This window comes from Cnephaeus nilssonii (genome assembly GCF_951640355.1).
Source record: "Cnephaeus nilssonii genome assembly, chromosome: 5".
NCBI classification, from domain to species: Eukaryota; Metazoa; Chordata; class Mammalia; order Chiroptera; family Vespertilionidae; genus Cnephaeus; species Cnephaeus nilssonii.
In genome coordinates this window covers 92,141,641-92,160,999 of record NC_137076.1, presented here as the reverse complement: position 1 = coordinate 92,160,999, position 19,359 = coordinate 92,141,641, and positions in this window count along the sequence as shown.

The following is a 19,359-nucleotide window of genomic DNA, read 5'->3' as shown; positions in this document are numbered from 1 at the left end:
AATGCCCAGGTGCGGAAATGGAGACTTGGGGACGTTCAATAACCAGACCAGCGTTATAACAGCTAGCAGGTGGAGGCAGGCACTGACCGCTAGTTGTCTGCACTCAGAGCCCGGTCTTCACCACTTCTCCACTGCCAGCCAGGCCAGAAAACAAGCCTTGTCCCACTGCAATGGCAAAGAGGTCCCAGCGTATTACAGATGCAGACATTGTGAACCTAAGTTATTCCTCGGTTTGCAATCTACTCACAAATGACTGTCATTATTTAAAGCACATGTTATCACAGTTGCTTATCAAAGCTACCTAAGGCTCAATTACCATCTTTGAATAAGAGGTCGGGGTTAAAAGCAACAGATTCAGAACACAAATTTGGATCTGAAAAGGGAAAGATGACAAAACAGTTTCCTGGACCAGATGTCTGGCACCTTTGGCCACGATTCAACGACATGGAAGGGAAAAGATGTTGAAGTCACCGGGAAAACAATGTAAGTGGGCCAGAAAGACACAAGAGTGCGTGCGGTGGCTCCTTGTCACCTGCGGAAGGAGGCGCTGACAGATTCTCAGGGGAGTCAGAAGCATGAGAACGAAAGGGAGGGAAAGGTCTTTCTTCCGCCGCAGCTAGATCCACTAAATTGGGAGACGGAGCTGACATTTTGGACACAGCAGCACATCGGCCTGGCTCCTGGTGTCTGTCACTTTGTGTCAAGTATTTGTACAAATACCGACGCTGATGCATTGAAGGAGCATTTGATGTTTCCTTAAATGCTCTCCGACTTGGCACAGGAAAAACTGAGTATAACACACATCAATGTGATTAGTACACCTCTCAAAGAGCTTTCAAAGCTGCCTCTGGGTTGACCAGCTGTTTCCTTACCCACGTTACATCAGCGTGGGCTGCAGCATACAGAGTGTACTACTTTTCTGTGTGTGTATTTTGCTGGGAGCAGGAGGGGCTTGGAGTTGCCTCCTGAAGCTGTTTGAAAGGGATCCACAGCATCAGGAGCTACAGAGTAACTGGGGCAAAAGGTAATGAATGTGCAGATGCAGACTCCAGGCAGGCACTAAAATACAGACAGCTGGGCTCTTTGCCCCAAGATTCAGTAAGGCTGTAGTGGGGTCCAGGAACTTGACTAAGATGCTCATGGGACCTTGACAATCAGCCAGACATGATCCTCACTGGTGTGGTGGGGACGAGGCTACACGGGGCCTCAAGCTATCAGGGCACTTGTCCCATCTCTGGCACCCAGGGGTGGAAGGATCTCTGGCAAGTCACTTCTCAGTTTCTTCAGCCACTTCTCCTTTTCCTCAATTGATAAAGTGGGGGAGAGAACATGCTTGGATAAGATCTCAAAGGCTTGTCGGCTCCATCCGTCTAGAATGGAGTGCGAGGCTTAGGAGCCAGCATGGTATGTAATTAGAACCTTAGACCCCTGGAGTCAACCTGGTTTTGAATTTCAGCACTGCTGCTTTCCAGTTGCCGGGCCACGAACAACTAATATCATTTCTCTGGGACAAGGATCATCATTTCTCTAAGTCTCAGCTTCCTAAAGTATAAAATGCAGATGCTGATAACGGTGCCTATGGCATCGTTTTTGTGAGTGTTAAATAGGCCCAGGAATAAAGAACGCCCGGGACAGTGCCCTGCTGAGCACTCAATACCTGTTAGTCGTGGACACCCCTGACAAGGTCAACCAGAGCTGTCTGCTGTCCCCTGGAGCTGCTGTGATTAATGAGGTTTACGGAAAGGTAACCCTGGCTGAGCAATCCTTGGGCTTGTCCTTTTATCAAGAGAAATCCACAAGAAATGAGCTCTTCTGGGGAGGATGGAATACCAGAGGAGGTGTGAACCTACATCTCTTGGGAGGAAATATGGGAACAAATTACACAAGGGTGTTATGCCATCTATTCCATGTTTATAAAGTGTGGATCAGGGACAATCAGTTCAAAATCTACTGGGATACTCAAGTGGCACATTCCTGTCCCTGTTGGATCAGACTCCCAGAGGAGTGAGTCCTGTCATTTGCTTTTCTCAGAAGCTACCTCAACAGGGGTTAGAGAATCACTGACAAGAATGGTTAATAAAGCAACCCTCCCCATAATTCGCCAGTCCTGGGTTTACCCGGGAAAAAAACAGGGAAGGCAAATGAACTGGTGCATCTGTGCATTTTCCAAGAATGTCAACTTCTTACATTCTTGCCATCTCCCATGCAGCTGGGCTCCAAGCAGGTGTCCAATTCCTGCCTAATTCACGACTCCCCAGAGAAACAAACACTCTCCAAGAGCTGGCTACTTAAGGATGTGGATTCTATCAACTTCCTTAGAATGGCCATGTGGTTTATAAAAATTAAATACACTCCGCTTCCTCTGTCTCCCCTGCTCGCCCACCTTTTCTCTCCTCCCCACTGACTTCCACCTTGTTCCCATTCCTTTCCCTTTACTTTCTTCTCTCACTAGTCTTCAGGTTCCTCTCCCTCCCTTCCACTTCTCTCTCCCGGGCCTCTTCCTCTTATTCTTTGCCCCTCTATCCTATAGCTTTCCTTCTCTTTTTTGCCTCTGTGTGTATCTGTCTCCCTGATTTCCCTCTTGCTCTGACTCTGTGTGTCTCTGTTTTTCTGTGTCTCATCCTGCCCTCCCTGCTTTTCGTCCTTGTCTGACTCTGTACATCTATCTGTCTCTGTCTTTCTGTCTCTCTGTCATACACAAGACCTCACTGCCCATTTCTCCTCTGGACGCCCCAGCTCCTGGCTCCTTTTCCAACAAGGAGCCTCCAGGGCCAATCTTCCCGCCAAGCATGTGTGTGCCCCATGCTAATTCAGCTAGCGCCCTCTACAAGTCAACAGGCTCACTCTCCTTACACGTTCTTGATGATCTGCTGCCAGAGGACCCTAGTGATGAAGGTCCCTGGTGGGGGCGGAAACTAAATCATGGCTGAAAAGACGCAGCAGCAAATTGCACACACAGTGGAAAAGAAACAGCGAGGCCAAACAGCTCTAGTACCCAGAGCCTCCCCCGGAGGGGAAGCCGCTGGGCCAAGTGCCAGCAGTGCAGGGTTCTTTTGCGTTTTGGAGTGTCCATCACTTTGTTTCCATAGTACCAACAGCTCTCTGCACCATGGGGAGGCAGTGGTGTGACGGTGCCAAGGGGGTGCTGGAAAAGATTTAGCATCTCAACATCACCATCAAGCGTGTCAAAGCCAATAAACCTCCGCAAAACACAGTCTAGTAAAAACCAACAGCCCTCTATGCATGCAGCCTCCATATACTAGTAAACCCCACACACACACACACACACACACACACACATCCCCAGCTGCTCTTCCATCTTCCAACCAGACACCCATCTCTAAGTACCTCTTTTATAGAAATATCAGAGCTTCTGCCAGGAGCTGGGATATCTGTCCCCAAATCTACAGGTGAGCAAACTGAGGGATGGAGGAATTATGCAGCAGACCTTGGAAGATGCGACTTTGGAGTGCCATCTGGTACAGGACCAGAGTATTTTGTACTCTCAAAAGTCACCTAAGGATGGTGAGTTCAGAAGAAACTTTTTGAAGTGTAGCCACACCCTCTCCTAATTCTAATCTCTTGGTCTCTCTCTAGTCGCTTTCGGTCCAGCTCTCAAACTCCACCTGTCCCCACACTCAAGTGTGCACACCACGTGTACACACCCTTCACACATACACCCCACTCCTCCATCTGAATCTCAGGATAAAAGTGCTGGAGGCAGGTAAAAAAAGAATAAACTCGCCACAGCTCCTGGTACTCCAGCAACGCCCCCTCCCCTTGGTGGAATACAGAGGCAAAATGCTGAGGTCTGGCTAGGAGCCAGCCCAGGGAGCTGGAATACCCACCACCAGGGACCACGAAGAAGGCTGGGGCTTGCATCTGAGGACCAGCCAAGTCCGCCTCCCTGCAGCTGAATGGCCCCTCAGTTGCCCGCAAGTTGAAACCTCAGTCAGATACACAATGAGGCCGCTGTTTCCCGGATAGGAGGCATTTGGATGCCTCACACACTCACCCCAAATCAGGCCTGAGAGCAGAGAGCTCATTTCCTTACCCGCGTTAGTTCAGATGCGCCCCTAGAAGCGGCAGCAGCCTGGGTCCCCGGTAGGGAGTGGTTGCCCCTCCCCAGTACCGGCCACAGGAAGCCCGAGCAGGCCACCTGTTGGACTCTGTTAGATCATGCGCCCCCAAACCCGCACGGTGGAACTGGATACCTGATCCATCAGCGACATATAAATTTCACTCGCGCCTCCTCCTATGGCCACCTTTCCTGCGCGCAATCACACACATGCACACTTCCTTAGTATTTCAACAGCCACTTCCCTTTAATCAAGCAGCGCTAAGCCTCCCCTAGGGGCCCGGCTGCCCAGAGCGCGCCGAGGTGGCTGCCGATCTCCAAGCGCTGGGTGCCTGCTTAACATGCGGGCGGCCGACAAGCCCCAAAGAGCCTGTTGGTGAGGAGCAGTCAGTGGTCTGCTCTACGGAGCCTGTTTCTCCTTGGGAGACGGAAGAGGTCTCCCTCTTTGGTTTGGAATTAAAGGCTTTCAGGGAAGTCCCGAAGGCAACTGGCTTAGGGGAACAAATGTGGCGTTCTGCTGCCAAATCCCAGGATAGGTGCAAGGAGACTCAACTTTCTCCTGTCTCCCTGCCATCCTTGCAAGCTCCAACCTGGGGGGGGGGGGGGGGGGGGGAGAGGAGGGGGTTAAAAGACGCCGCCACAACCAGGCTACTCACCCTGGGTATTGATGCTGCCCCCGCAGGGCACCCCCGCAGACTGACCCGCAAGGGATCCTCCAAACGCCTTGCTCCTCTCCCCAGCCACGCGGCGAAGGCTACGCGCTCCAAGCGGGGCAGCCGAGGGCAGTCAATCCCATGGGTGGCGAGTTGGCAGAGGGCGCGCCGCCCGGCTGGGGGCGCATTGCTCCCAGGACTGGTGCAGGCTGCTGCAGGGAGAGGGGCTCCCAGGGAAGTTGGCTGCGCTGGGGGCGGACTTTGGACTTCGCGCTCGCTCAGGCTCGAGCTGCTGCCGGGCGCGTCAGAATAGACAAGGGACTTGCCCGCGGAATTGGGGCAGGCGTGGGCCAACGGGCTTCGGGAAGCCTCCGCGGGCTGCCGCCTAGGAGCGCAGCCACATCCACATGCCTGGAAGCCCCAGCCACGGCTGGAGCAGAGACCGATGGAGAGAGCAGGGCTGCCTCCTCCCGATTGCGGACACCCCTAGTTCAAAGCCCTGCTCGCCCCAGCCCTCCGCGCCCCTCCTCCAGGCCCTGTTCTCCCCCGCTCCGCTCCTGCTCCTTCGCCTGCTTGCCGGGCTGGGCTCGGGCCAGAAGCTGAGCGGAAGGTGGCCGCAGAGCCCGCAGCATGGAGGGTGATCTCGCCGGCTCTGGCTGGGCTCCGGCAGCGCAGCGGCAGCAGCTGCCGCCGCCTCCCGCGCGCCCACGTGCCGGAGCCCCGGTGTGCGCGCTCTGGCCAGCGGGGCTGGAGGGAGGGAGCGAGGGGAGCCACGGGCGGGGTGGCGGGGAGAGCCCGCTCCCGGGGGCAGCCAGGGGAAGCCGCTGCCTGAGAGGCTCCCGAGGGCGCGGGCGCGGGGCTCCTCTCTGCAGCTCCGGGAAGACTAGTGTGCAAGGCTGCCCCAGCTTCCCCCTCCCCTTGCAGAGCAGAGGGAGCCTCAGCGAGGCAGGGGTGGGGGTGGGGGGCGCTCCACTCCGCAGGATCAGTCCGGAGCAGCCCTGGAGGCAGCTACATGCCGCCACCAAAGGCACAGGTTGCAAGTATCCTTGAACCCCCTCACCTCTCCCCTGCGAAGAATGGGGTTCGGTTTGGAAACACCGGGTGAGGAAGTCTGCAGATTCTCAGCGAGAGCTGGTTCCGGCTTGCCCCGCCTTCCTCCCAGAGTAAGCACTTTTCCCGTTAACCAACAGCCTCCAAGGGGCTCCTCCTTCCAGGGAGAAATGAGTTGTCTTGCAAGATGGGCCTGACAACCTCCAATCAATTGACAAATAATTAGTGAGCACTCACTCTGAGCGATGCCAGGTCCTGGACCAGCTGGCTCTTGCCAGTTAGGAGTTGTGTTGTATTCTCCGCTCTGCGTGGCCTTAGGCAGGCCCTCCCTGGGCCTCCTTTGCTTCAACCATAAAATGAGGCTCCTTCCTGATGGGAATAAGAAAGATAAATACAAATGAGAATTTCAAAATTAGAAGTCACTTCAAAAGATGGGTAATAGTTCAATACTAACAAGAAACAGTGATTACACTGTTTTAAATCTCAATAATAGAAAATGAGATCTCTAAGGAAACTTATAAACCCATGTGCAGTCCCTTACAGATTTCGTCTCCAATCTTGTTATTATCTTAATGGGGAAACCGAAACCCAGAGAAGATAAACGGCTTTCCCAAGATACAAACAGCCAGTTTGGTTAGACACAGCGTGGTCCTGTGCTGCTGCTGCCACAGGCCAGTAGCAAATCATGCTCAGCACGATTGTGGTGAGCCATCAGCAGAAGGGGAGAGAGAGGTTCATTCCCTCTGGGAGTCCCACAAAACACTTCATGAAAGAAGTGGGATTTAAGCTAAATCCTAGAAAGTAGGCAGGATTCTGATCTCTGGAAAAGCAAGATCATCCCAGGGAAAGGAGAGAGGTCAAAATGAAAGATGAAAAAAGAATGTTACAGGAGCAGCAAACAAGTTTGGAGCAGAGGTTTGCCTAGGGGCGATAGGAATCTGTGGAAGGGTTTTAAGCAGTAAAGGAAAAATAATGAAAGCTTCAATTTAGGATGATCAATATGCCCCTGTACAGGGTGGATTAGAAAGGGGGGAATGATGGAGGGGAAGGGAAGAAAGAACAGGAATGGCAGGCAGAGAAAACATTAGGTCAAGGCAGCTACCCGGATGCTGGTGATAGAAGTCTGATGAAATGCATTGGCTGGTAAGGCTGAAGTAAATGAAACACTTCTGTCCTGTTCTTAAGATCTGCATTTTAGGAAGTACTCTGCTGTTGATTGCAGAGGGCACTGTAAGGAAAGGCATGCATGCCTGAGATCCGATGGGAAATTGGGGGCTAACCCTCAGAGACAACAGAGGAGCTTTTGCCAATAATTGATCCTAAGCTTATCTGGTCCCTTGGTTTCAACTTTCAGCACCTCGGAGCTGGACAGCAACAGTCTTGGGGAAAAAACTGGGGTAGGTTTAAGATTTTTCTCCATCAACCAAAAGCAACACCCAGAAAGGGAAAGAAAAATGTTGTTTCCTTTTATTCCTTAGAGACTCTTAAAGTCACAAATAGATGTTGGAGGGATTCCTCAGGTCTTCCACAGGAAACACTCTATCTCCTCCTGCAGACCAGCAGCCACAGAATCACCAGGGAACTTGCCAGAAACAGAATCTGAGGAACCATCTTAGACCAACTGGGGCGAAATCCTCATCTTAACAAGATTCCTAATTGATTCACATTACACATGAAGTTTTAGAAACATTTCTCTGTTTCTGTCCTAAGCTAGCGTTTGTCAAATTTTTTAGTGTGATACACAGTAAAACTCAAAAAATTTTAGCCCGGCCAGCGTGTCTCGGTGGTTGAGCATCGACCTATGAACCAGGAGCTTAAGGTTCGATTCCCAGTCATGGCACATGCTCATGTTGCAGGTCCAATGCCCAGTGTGGGGCCATGCAGGAGGCAGCCCATCAATGATTCTCTCTCATCATTGATGTTTCTATTTCCCTCTCCCTCTCTTTTCCTCTTTCTGAAATTAAGAAAAATATATTTTTAAAAATGTTTTAGCCCTAGCCGGTTTGGCTCAGTGGATGGAGCATTGGCCTGCGGACTAGAGTGTCCCGGGTTTGATTCTGGCCAGGGGCACATGCCCGGGTTGCGGGCTCGATCTCCCCAGTAAGGGATGTGCAGGAGGCAGCCAATCGGTGATTCTCTCTCATCATTGATGTTTCTATCTCTCTAGCTCTCTCCCTTCCTCTCTGAAATCAATAAAAATATATTTTTAAAAAATGTTTTATATTACACCATTGCTACACACACTAAATTATAACATATAAAAGTTTCAAAAAACAACACATATGCTTATCTGTGATTTACTTCAATATTTTCTATTCAATTTATTTTTTTTCTTTTTCAATGTACTGGTCATGACCTACTAATTGGCCCTGTGACCTGCTAATGGGATGAAGTTTGTGGTTTGAAAAATATTGAGTTGTGCTATTAAGTCTTTCCATTTGAGGTTTTGGTTGCATATATGTATCTTACCTCTTCTACTAGACTGTGAATTCCTTGAGGTCTAAGTTGGATTTTTTTTTATCATTGAAATATAGGCCAGAAGTTAACAGAAAGTTTTGTATGTAGTAGCAACTCAGTAAGTATTCCAGGAGTGAATCAATTATTGAATGCATAAATGGATGGAAGCCAGGAATTGGGGGCAGACTGGAGAAGAAGGAAAAGAAATTTGGAGTGTAGGAAAAGACTAAGCCAGAAAACATGTGGCCAAAACTCCAATTCCCCGAAGCAAGATCATTGGGGTATTGTTCTAAAACAATCATGCATCCCAAATGTTCTTCTGTCAGCCAGAATCTTATTTTCCAATAGAGTTCACCTTTATTGTTTTACAAAATTCCAAACTTTGGGGATTTGAGTTTGAAGAAAAGCTGTGGAACAGTTAACACGGATTATTAGAGGAGGGAAATAAGTGAAGAAATGACTAAGGCAAGTTAGTGCAAACCTGACATGAAAGGAAGACAGTTTCTCTTAACTCTTTTCATTTCTGGGACCAGGACTGCTGACCAAGGAGAGGGAAGAACTAGGATAGATTACTTACACTGAGTGGAAAGATTATTATGATCTCTGAACGCATAATAATCTGGCCACTCAGTGTATATCCTATATAATAAAAGGCTAATATGCAAATTGTCCCCTCGACCAGGAGTTCGACCAGCAGACAGGCTGGCCAACCGCCCATGTCCCCTCCCCCTGGCCAGGCTGGTCGGACCCCACCCATGCATGAATTCATACACTGGGCCTCTAATACACACACACACACACACACACACACACACACACTGACTGGCCAGATTATTATGTGTTCAGAGATCATAATAATCTGGCCACTCAGTGTATATTGAGGCATGTGTTTTTCTGAGTACACAGAGATACTTGGCAATTATATCTCTCTAAAATTCGAAATGGCTTCTTTTTTTATTGTTCACACTATCACAGATGTCCCCCATTTTTCCCTCCTTTACTCACCTCCTATGTTCTTAGGCTACTCTCTTCACTTCTTTTATCCAGTGCCTTCTCCCCCCAACCTGCTCCCCTCTGATCTCTGTCAGTCTGTTCCATGTATCCACACTTCTGGTTCTATTTTGTTCATCAGTTTGTTTTGTTCATTATATTCCACATATAAGTGAGATCATATAGTATTTTTCTTTCTTTGACTGGCTTATTTCACTTAGCATAATAATCTCCAGGTCCATCCATGCTGTTGCAAATGATAAGAGTTCCTTCTTTTTTACAGCTGCATGATATTCCACTGTGTAGATGTACCACAGCTTTTTCGTCCACTCATCTACTGATGGGCTTCTTGGCTATTGTAAATAACACTGCTATGAATATAGGGGTGCATATATTCTTTCTGATTGGTGTTTCAGGATTCTTAGGATATATTCCCAGAAGTGGGATCACTGGGTCAAAATGCAGGATCCTTAGGATATGTTCCCAGATGTGGGATCACTGGGTCAAAATGCAGTTCCATTTTTAACTTTTTGAGGAAACTCCATACCGATTTCCACAGTAGCTGCACCAGTTTGCATTCCCACTAACAGTGCATGAGGGTTCTGGCTTCTTTTGGAGGCACTCATTTCCCTGCCACAAGAATTATAACACAAGAATGCAAAAGTACTACCGCTCCCCAACCAACAGAACTAGAGAGTGGAGAGTATTACGATTTATTTAATGTAAAGTCAAAACCTAAAGTGTGACTATTAGAGTCACAATATTTCATACTGCTAAGAGAGCTCAAATGTCCACTAGTGCAAATCCTCATTTTAAAGGAGTCTGGGAATTACTGCAGATGCCCGTATCCCAGGGTGCACAAGAAAGCTGTGAGTCTAGGATTTCATCTCGGGCTTTCAGGCTCAGTCACCATGACTGCTTGCTCTATTTTACATTAGGAATGCTACAGACGACACAGGTAGGAATCCTTATTTTGCTGTAAAGAGTGATTGATGAATTGCCTGAAAAGGCTGAGAGTGGACAAAATTGTTGAGCATTTACCTACCGTGGATTAGGTACTGTGGCAGGTGTTTTGTGTGCCTTATTTCATAAAGTCCCCATTTTTTAAAAATCCATGAGGTGAACAAATTTAATTCACATTTTGCAAATGAGGAAAGGTAGGCCCACACACAGTTAATAATGTGTCCAAGATTTTAAGGCTGGAACGTTCCAAAGCAGGTTTTGAACAAAAGCCTGTTTTACTCCTAAATCTACAGTCTCTTTTTGTGCTTTGCTTCCCAGCCATTGAAGATTTCAAGCCAAAACTGGATGGAACATGGAAGGACAGAATCCTGATTGGAGCAGAGGATTGAAATAGCTGATTTGATAAGTACCCCCTTATGCTAAGATCCTGGGATGCTGTGAAGGGTTGTTCACATCAAGGTGGAAATACTAAGTAGTTTGAGTACGCCTTGCTGTGCAGAATCCACAAACGGACTCAGTGGTGGCCCATCACACTTGAAAATTAATGCTGCTGCTGAAAGCTGCATTGGCTGAAGTTCAAAAGTAAATTCTGCATCAAGAGAATGTCACTCCCTATGTAAATTAGGGTGCTTGTTTGTGAGGGTAACAAACACCTACCTAAGCTAGCTTGGGGGTGGGGCAGGAAATTGATTTTAAATAATCAAGAGATCAAACATTTGGAAAGTAATGAAGCAAGGCCTCTGGAAGAAACTAGAAGGAGGAAGTGTAATCCTGCTAGATTTCATACATTCTTTTCTCTCTCCCTATCTCTATCTCTGTATCTCTTTTTCATCTCATTGTCTTACAATGTTTCTATTTCTTTCCTCTCCTGCTGTAAAAGACCTCTCTCTACTTCTCTTCTCTTAGGGCACATAATGTCTCTCCCATGCATTTCACATGCAATTCTGTGGGTGTTTTTTTTTTTAATATATTTTTATTGATTTCAGAGAGGAAGAGGGAAAGAGAGATAGAAACATCCATGATGAGAGAGAATCATTGATCGGCTGCCTCCTGCAAGTCCCCCACTGGGGATCGAGCCCACAACCCGGGCATGTGCCCTTGACCGGAATTGAACCTCGGACCTTTCAGTTCGCAGGCCGACGCTCTATCCACTGAGCCAAACCGGCTAGGGCTCACAAGCAATTCTTAATTAGCTGTCTCTGCTCTTTGAGTCTTTTTACCAGGAGAAGGTATCTCATTGGTAAATGTCCACCCCTGGACCATCAGACGCAACTAGTACAGTGTAGTCATAGTAGCAACAAAGCTGCTAGGTGTTTAGTCCTGTGAATTAGATATGAAGGGGTGGGAGGTAAGTTCAGGTAAGTCTCAGAAAGAGTGCAGAAACGTGGCGACTACCCTCCTGAACATGAGCAACGTAATGCTTCAGAAGTGGCGCTGATGATCTCAGTACACACAGGCTAGATGGTGTGGAAGAATCGAGAGCACCAAGGTAGTACGAGGATTTGGACATTACAGCTGGTTTAGAATCTTAGAGTTCAAGTGAGCCCCTTTTAAAGATCCCTGCTGCCCAGCCTACTTAACTCAGTGGTTGAGCGTGGACCTATGAACCAGGAAGTCACGGTTTGATTCCCGGGGTCAGGGCCTGTGCCCAGGTTGTGGGCTAGGTCCCTAGTGTGGCAGAAGATCAGTGATTCTCTCTCATCATTGATGTTTCTATCTCTATCTCCCTTTCCCTTCTTCTCTGAAATCAATAAAAAAATATTTTTTTTAAAAAAGATCCTTGCTGCCCAAGTGCCTGCCCGGATGGAGCAGAAATAATGGGAACTAATGAACGTCCCAGGCACATCTATCTGAAGACTCATTCTGTGCCCAGTTTCCTGGAAAGAACACTGAGTTGGGATTCAGACAATCTGGGCTCGCCCCCTGGCTCTGTCCTTACCGATTATACAACCATGAGCACGTTTCTTCACCTCCCCAAAACCGAGGTCTGGTAAGCATGCCCTGCCTCCCTCAGAAAGCCGTTTAAAGAAGCAAATGAAATAGCATTGGTAAAGCTGGCACTATGTAAAATCGAAAGCACCGAGCAAATGTGAGAGCTTATTAGTAATACAAGAAATAACAGGAAGCCAATGAGTTGTAACACTTAGGTTACCTTTGCAAATATCTATTCCACATGCTCTTCGGAGTAGGGGAAAAATCATGCTGCGGGAAATGTAATGAATGGGAAGTGTGTTTATTCTATCTCTATGAGCCCTGCTTGGGTGAAAAAGATCAGCGCAGCTTAAAAGGGAAGGACTGAAAGTATATGGTTTCCAAGAAATAACTAGTAGTAGTATACTAGTAGTAGCAGTAGCAGTAGCAATAGAGCAGAGGTGGGCAATGTCTGGCCTGGCCATATAAGGCCAGTGAAATCATTTGGTCTGGCCCTGCCAAGGCATTACGGGTGAGTTAATTAAATGTTTGACCAAATATAGCAGGCTAATTTTTAAGCTGATAATTCTGAATGGCCTGAGAATGATGTCACAAATATCCAAATGGCCCTTGGCAGTAAAAAGGTTCCCCACCCCTGCAATAGAGTAACAACAATAACACCTGTTAATGTAAAAAAAAAAAAAATTCAAACCTATAAAGATTTTTTGTGAGTTTATTTGAGCTAAACTGTCAACAATTGCCAGGAAGCAGAATCTCAACATACTGGTATTGGGATAATGCTCCAGGAAATGGCAGTTTTTCACATTACAATCAAAGGAGGAGACATATGTGGATTATATGAAATCCATTGGTGATAGATTAGGGAGGCAGGAGAAAGCAAAGTGGTGGTAGGAACCTCTGGGATTGGATAAAAAATAAAATGATAAACACATACTTCTTTTACTTAGGTGGGGACAGGATAATTAAGTCAACAATTAACAATGAAGGAATTTATGGTCTCTGTCCTGGTGCCCAGGGCATTTGGTTGTGCCCTGAGGAAAAAGGGAAGTTACAAGTTACTCTGACATTTCACAGAGAGGTTATCTTAGATGCAAAGACAATAGGCTCAGTAAAGATCTAAGTTGACCTTTGTCAAGGAAAATATTGGCCTAGGACCTTGGTCAGCAAACTGCAGCTCGCAAGCCACATGCGGCTCTTTGGCCCCTTGAGTGTGGCTCTTTCACAAAATACCATGGCCTGGGCCAGTCTATTTTGAAGAAGTGGCGTTAGAAGAAGTTTAAGTTTAAAAAATTTGGCTCTCAAAAGAAGTTTCAATCGTTGTACTGTTGATATTTGGCTCTGTTGACTAATGAGTTTGCCGCCAATGGCCTAGGACATAACTACCCACCATAAACTGCTCTTTAATTAAAGGTTTTTCATTTCAGACCATTCTTTGTGGCTACTCTAGGTCTCTTGAGTTTGCAAGGCTGCCATGCAGGCCTTCCCTGAGTCAGGTTAGTATGCGGCCCTTTTTTCGTCCACACACCCTATAGTTGCCATGTTCCAGGCATTGTGCTAAATGCTTTCATGTCGTTGCTCACTGAATTCATATAACCTTCTCATCCGGGTTCCATTACTGTCCCTGTTTAAAGACTAGGAAACTAGAGCAAGGCAATTTCATGATTTATCCACTGTCTTAAGATGACAAGCGGTAGAGTCTAGATTAAATCTCAATTTACTTCAATCCAAAGTTAAAGTAAATAACCAATAAACGACTCCATATTGATAATTCTTAGGATAAGTATGTGATAAATGCCAAGTTTTTGTGTTGAAAAATGTATTACAGAAAGGAAAGAATCTAACAACAAAAACTATTCAGTAATAGTTCCGCATATGTTTTTTGATGCATGATATTTTTTCATTGAATGTGATAACTAAATAAAAAAACCTAATTTAATTACTACACACCCATGGAAATGGCTCAAAGACTGCCAATGCCAACTATTGGTGAAGATTTTGAGTAACAAGAATGCTCAGATTCATTGCTAATGGAAATACAAAAAAGTACAGCCACTTAGAAGAGAGTTTGGTTGTTTCTTAAAAGCTAAACATACTTTTAGCATGCAACTGAGAAACTGTACTCTTCTAGGTATTTACTCAACTGATTTGAAGACATCTCCACACAAAAACCTGCAGGCAGATGTTTATCACAATTTAATTCATTGCAAAAATCTGGAAGCAACCAGTTTTTGCAGATGTCCTTCAATATGTAAATGAATAAACAAACTATAGCATACCCATACAATATGTAGAATACAACAACAGTATTCAGCAATTAAAAGTAATGAACTATCAAGCTATGCAAAGATACAGATGAACCTTAAGTGCATATTGGTAAATGAAAGAAGCTAGCTTAAAACATTTTGGAAAAGGCAAAACTATTGAGATGGTAAACAGATGGGTGGTTGCCAGGGGCTTTGGTAGGGGCGGGGTACAGAGAGGAGGACTTAGCAGTGAAGCACAGGGGGATTTTTAGGGAAGTGAAACTATTCTGTAGGATACTGTATTGGTAGATAAATTAACACTATAATTTTGTCAAAAACCATAGAACGTTACAATACAAAGGGTGAACCTTAATGTATGCAAGTTAAAAAATCATTTAAAAGGCTGGGCACTCCTGGGAAGGAATGAAGACAGTGACAAGAGAATCTAACTGTATTACAAATGTATGAAACATCCTCACTGAAGGAAGTGGATAAAAAAGGTGCTGACTTAAGTAAACAGAAGTGAGTAAGGTCTGAAATAGTAAAGGCAAAAGGATCTGCACATAGAACAGTACTCTAGTTGACCAAGTTGTTTCTCATGAGGGATATAAGTTAACAATTATGAAACCAAAATACACGTATGCTGGAATTGAAAATTATGTAAATGATTGGTCGATGGTGGGAATCAGGTTTCTCGCTCTTGGGTGGGAAGTTTCAAATAAGAATGGACAAAAGCTGCCAGTTGTAGCTCAACGGTTGAGCATTGACCCAGGAACCAACAGATCACCAGTTCGATTCTTGTCAGAGCACATGCCGGAGTCGCAGGCTCAATCCCCAAAAGGAGGCGTGCAGGAGGCAGCAGGTCACAGATTGACACACACACACACACACACACACACACACACACACACACACACAAATGAGGGCATTTCAAGTGGATAAAGGACCCAACTGAAAAAGTTCCCAGTGTCCAAAGTGGGAATAAGTTAAACAACAAATTAAAGTAGCATTGGATCATAACCTAAAATATAAAATAAATATTCATGTGTCTATACTGATATAAATAAATGATTGAATAAATAAAAACAAGGGGAAGTAAGAGACAAATCTCCCATACAGAATAATTACAAATAATTTCTGTAGATGCTCCTCCCTCAAGGAGATAAAGATAACTCTCCATCCCCTAAATGTGGACTGGGCAGAGTCACTTCCTTCCAAAGAGCACAGTGTGTAAAGAGAGGAAAAAGAGGACCTTCATGCCCTAGCTGGTTTGGATCAGTGGATAGAGCATCGGCCTGTGGACTGAAGGGTCCTGAGTTCAATTCCGGGCAGAGGCACATGCCTGGGTTACGGGCTCAATCCCCAGTCAGGGGCTGCAGGAGGCAGCAGACCAATGATTCTCTCTTATCATTGATGTTTCTATCTCTCTCTCCCTCTCCCTTCCTCTCTGAAATCAATAAAAATATTAAAAAAAAAAAAGAGGACCTTCACAACGGAGAAAGCTAAAAACCTACTTCAGACTGGTGATCAAGGTTAACATCAACAGCAATGTCATGATAGCATGTACTCTTGCTATCACGCATGTGATGAGAACAGCATTTTGCCTCTGCGATCTTCCTTCCCATAACCCACATGAACTCATAACCACAGTCTAATTATGAGGAAAACATTGAACAAAAAAATCCTGAGTTGAGGGATTTTCTACAAAAGACCTGAGTAGTGCTCCTCAAAACTGTCAAAATCATTGAAAATAGAAAGTCTGAGGAGCTATCACAGCCACGGGGCACCTAAGGAGACAGGATGACTAAATGTTATGTGGTATCCCAACGGAATCTTGGAACAGAAAAAGGACATCTGATTAAAAACGAAGATAACTGAATAAAGTGATTTTAGTTAACAATCATGTATCAATACTGGTTCATTAATTTTGACAAATGTATCATAGTAATTTAAGATGTTAATAATGGGGACTCTCTTTTACTAGCTTGGTAAATTTTCTGTAAATCTAAAACCACTCCACCATAAAAACTTTATTTTTTGAAAATGTAAACAGTAACAATTCCCTATAATGCCCCAGGAGAAATGCTACAGGGAATACGTAGTATTCTTTCCTCAAATAACAAAATCTGCAAATCAAAAGAAAACTAAACTAAAAATGAAAACAAAACTGAACTAATTTAGACTCATCAACGAGAAAGAAATAACAGTTAATTTTCCAGACAGGTCAATGTCCCCATTTGAAATCATTAGAAGTTTCATGTTCTGGTCAAGAACAATCTTTCCTCTAATTTTTCTGCCTCCTGGGCCTGTTCTCTTCACATCTAATGGCTATTTAGACATCTTGAAGACAATATTGATCTGTGTCTTAACGTGGAATTGATTACGCAGCATTACACTAGGCAAATGTCCCCTTCCGTGCGGGCATTTGCCTTCCTGCACGTTAATGCCATTTCATTAACAAGCGTTCCGTGGCTGTTAGATTCTGTTCCAACTAAGCAGATCAAGTCAAACTTCATGAAGAGAGCTTGATTCAGGTTCAGAAACCAGTAGCAAAATGCAAGTGTGAAGGTAGGCAACCTTGTGCCAGCTTATTTCTGGGGAGAATTAGATAGGAAATCCTTTCAAAAAGATGATTGGTTTTTATCATCTGGAGATGAGTTAGTGAAGAAAAATGTGTGTATGCTAATTGTGGCCATTTGAACGGAGTAAGACAGTTAGGAAGTGATTCAAATTCTAATTTCCATCCATTTTCCTCATCTGTTCATTGGCTTGTTGGAAGAGAGAACAACAAAACAAGAGAACTTCCAGCCAGGTCAGGATTACAAAAAGGATTCTCCATGCTGCTCTTCATGCACACACTATGGCAAACCAGGCAGAAATGAACTATTCTTATGGACTTCAAAAACTGTATAGTTTTTCCACAGATACTTTCTCAGTGCACTGTTTTCTTTGGAAAGCATGTTTTATGTGAGTTCCTTTTGTTGTTGGTGCAGTTTTAAGTAGCTCAAATATTACTTCAATGCAAAATATTTGTTATCCCAGAAAATGTATTCAGAATAAAAATTTCACAGCCAACATACCAATGGAACCAAACATTTTTTTTCAGCACTCTGGAACCTCATGAGATTAAATTACTTCTGCAAGATGTGCATTTTTTTAATTTAGCAAACTTAATTAATGGTTAGAAAATACTGACTTAAGATACCATGAAGTAAGTATAACCCAGCAATTCCATTCCTAGGTATGTATCCCAAACTGGCATTCAGACAAAAACCTATACATGAGTATTCGTAGCAGCAGTATTCACAATATCCAAAATGTGGAACCAACTTAGATGTCTGTCAATTGATGAATAAATAAACAAAACGTGAACTATTTTTCAGCCAAAAGAGGAATGATAGATGCTACAGCATGGATGAACCTTGAAAACATAATACTAAGTGAAAGAAGTCAGACACAAAAGGTCACTTAATGAATGATTCCATTTACATAAAATATTCAGAATAGGCAAATTCAGAGACAAAAGGCCTGTGAGTGGTTTTGAGAAACTGGGGGATGTGGGGAATGGGAAAGTGACCTCGCCTGGGGAGTGATGAAAATGTTCTGGAACTAAATGGGTATACAATATTGTGAATAAACTAGGAGCCATTAACTATACACTCCAAAATAATTAAAACAGTGGCTTCTATATATAGTGAATTTTACATCGATATAAAAATATATATGTATGTATGTATGTATGCCATGAGGACATATGTTGGGAAGCACCCATACACTGAACCACCAGCCTTGAATAATAGTAACTACATATAGTGCCCATGTACAACATAGGGGGAATAAGCAAACAGGCTGGGTAGACACTCCTAGGCAAAAGAATATTGAGAAAAAGAGCTGCTTTTTTTCCAGGGGAATCAACTCCCTATGGACACTCTGTCCAGCTGTTCTCTTCTACCTAAAATACCAGAAGTAGAAATTTTAAAATAACCTCCCACTGGGCAGAGGAGCAGATGAAACTGAGATGGCCTGTCAGGCCAGGAAAGATGCCAGGGTGGGTCCGACACCAGGCATGGACCTTATGTGGCATCTGAGAAATGCATCCAGAGAATTGGCTTTGGTCTGCAAAGCCAACACCAAACCTGGCCAGCCTGCAGAATAGGTTGCTTAGCAGACACATACATACGAACCCTTGAGTGGAGGGGGAGTGGACAGGTAGCTCATCAGCAAAGAAACATGAGCATGTGAAAGGACACAGGGTATAAACAGGACACCGGGAAGGAAGCCAAGTTAAAGCAGCATTTGCCAAACAGATTTGGTCTTCGGTTTCTCTTTTTAGTGGGGCGGGGAGGAGTAGAACCTCTCTTATTATGTCTCAAGGCACTAGCGTTTCATGAGTCAGAGAAATGCACAAATGAAGCGAAGTCGGTGGTAATTCACAGAGCTACAACATCAACACTGATTATAAAAGCAGTTTCCACTTGTTTATCCTGACTAGGGGCCAGGTTTGAGCTAAGAGCATCACAAGGGTTTTCTCATTTAAAAATACTCACAATTAAGCCTCAAGGCAGTTATGATCCCCATTCTAGGAGGACCCGAGGATACTGAGGGTTGGCAAGGTCAGAAAACTTTCTGAAAATCTCACATCTCACTAGTGGTTCAACTGGTGCTTGAAAGCCCGGAGCCCGACTGAGGTGCCTGCTCTTGTAATCACAAGGTATCTTCAATAAAAGCTACAGGAGCAGGAAGTTTCTGGGGTGAAGCCAGGGGGCCCTTAACCTGCAATAGTCTCACTCTGAGGAAACATGCAAAAAGACTTTGAAAGGCCCAGCAGCTAACCAGTGAAGGACAACACAAAAACCAGCCATAAAAAAAACAAGCAAATCCTATCACTTGGAGCAATATATGGATGGACCCTGAAGGCATTATGCTAAGTGAGATAAGTCAGACAGAGAAAGACAAATACTGTATGATCTCACTTACATGGGGAATCCAATTT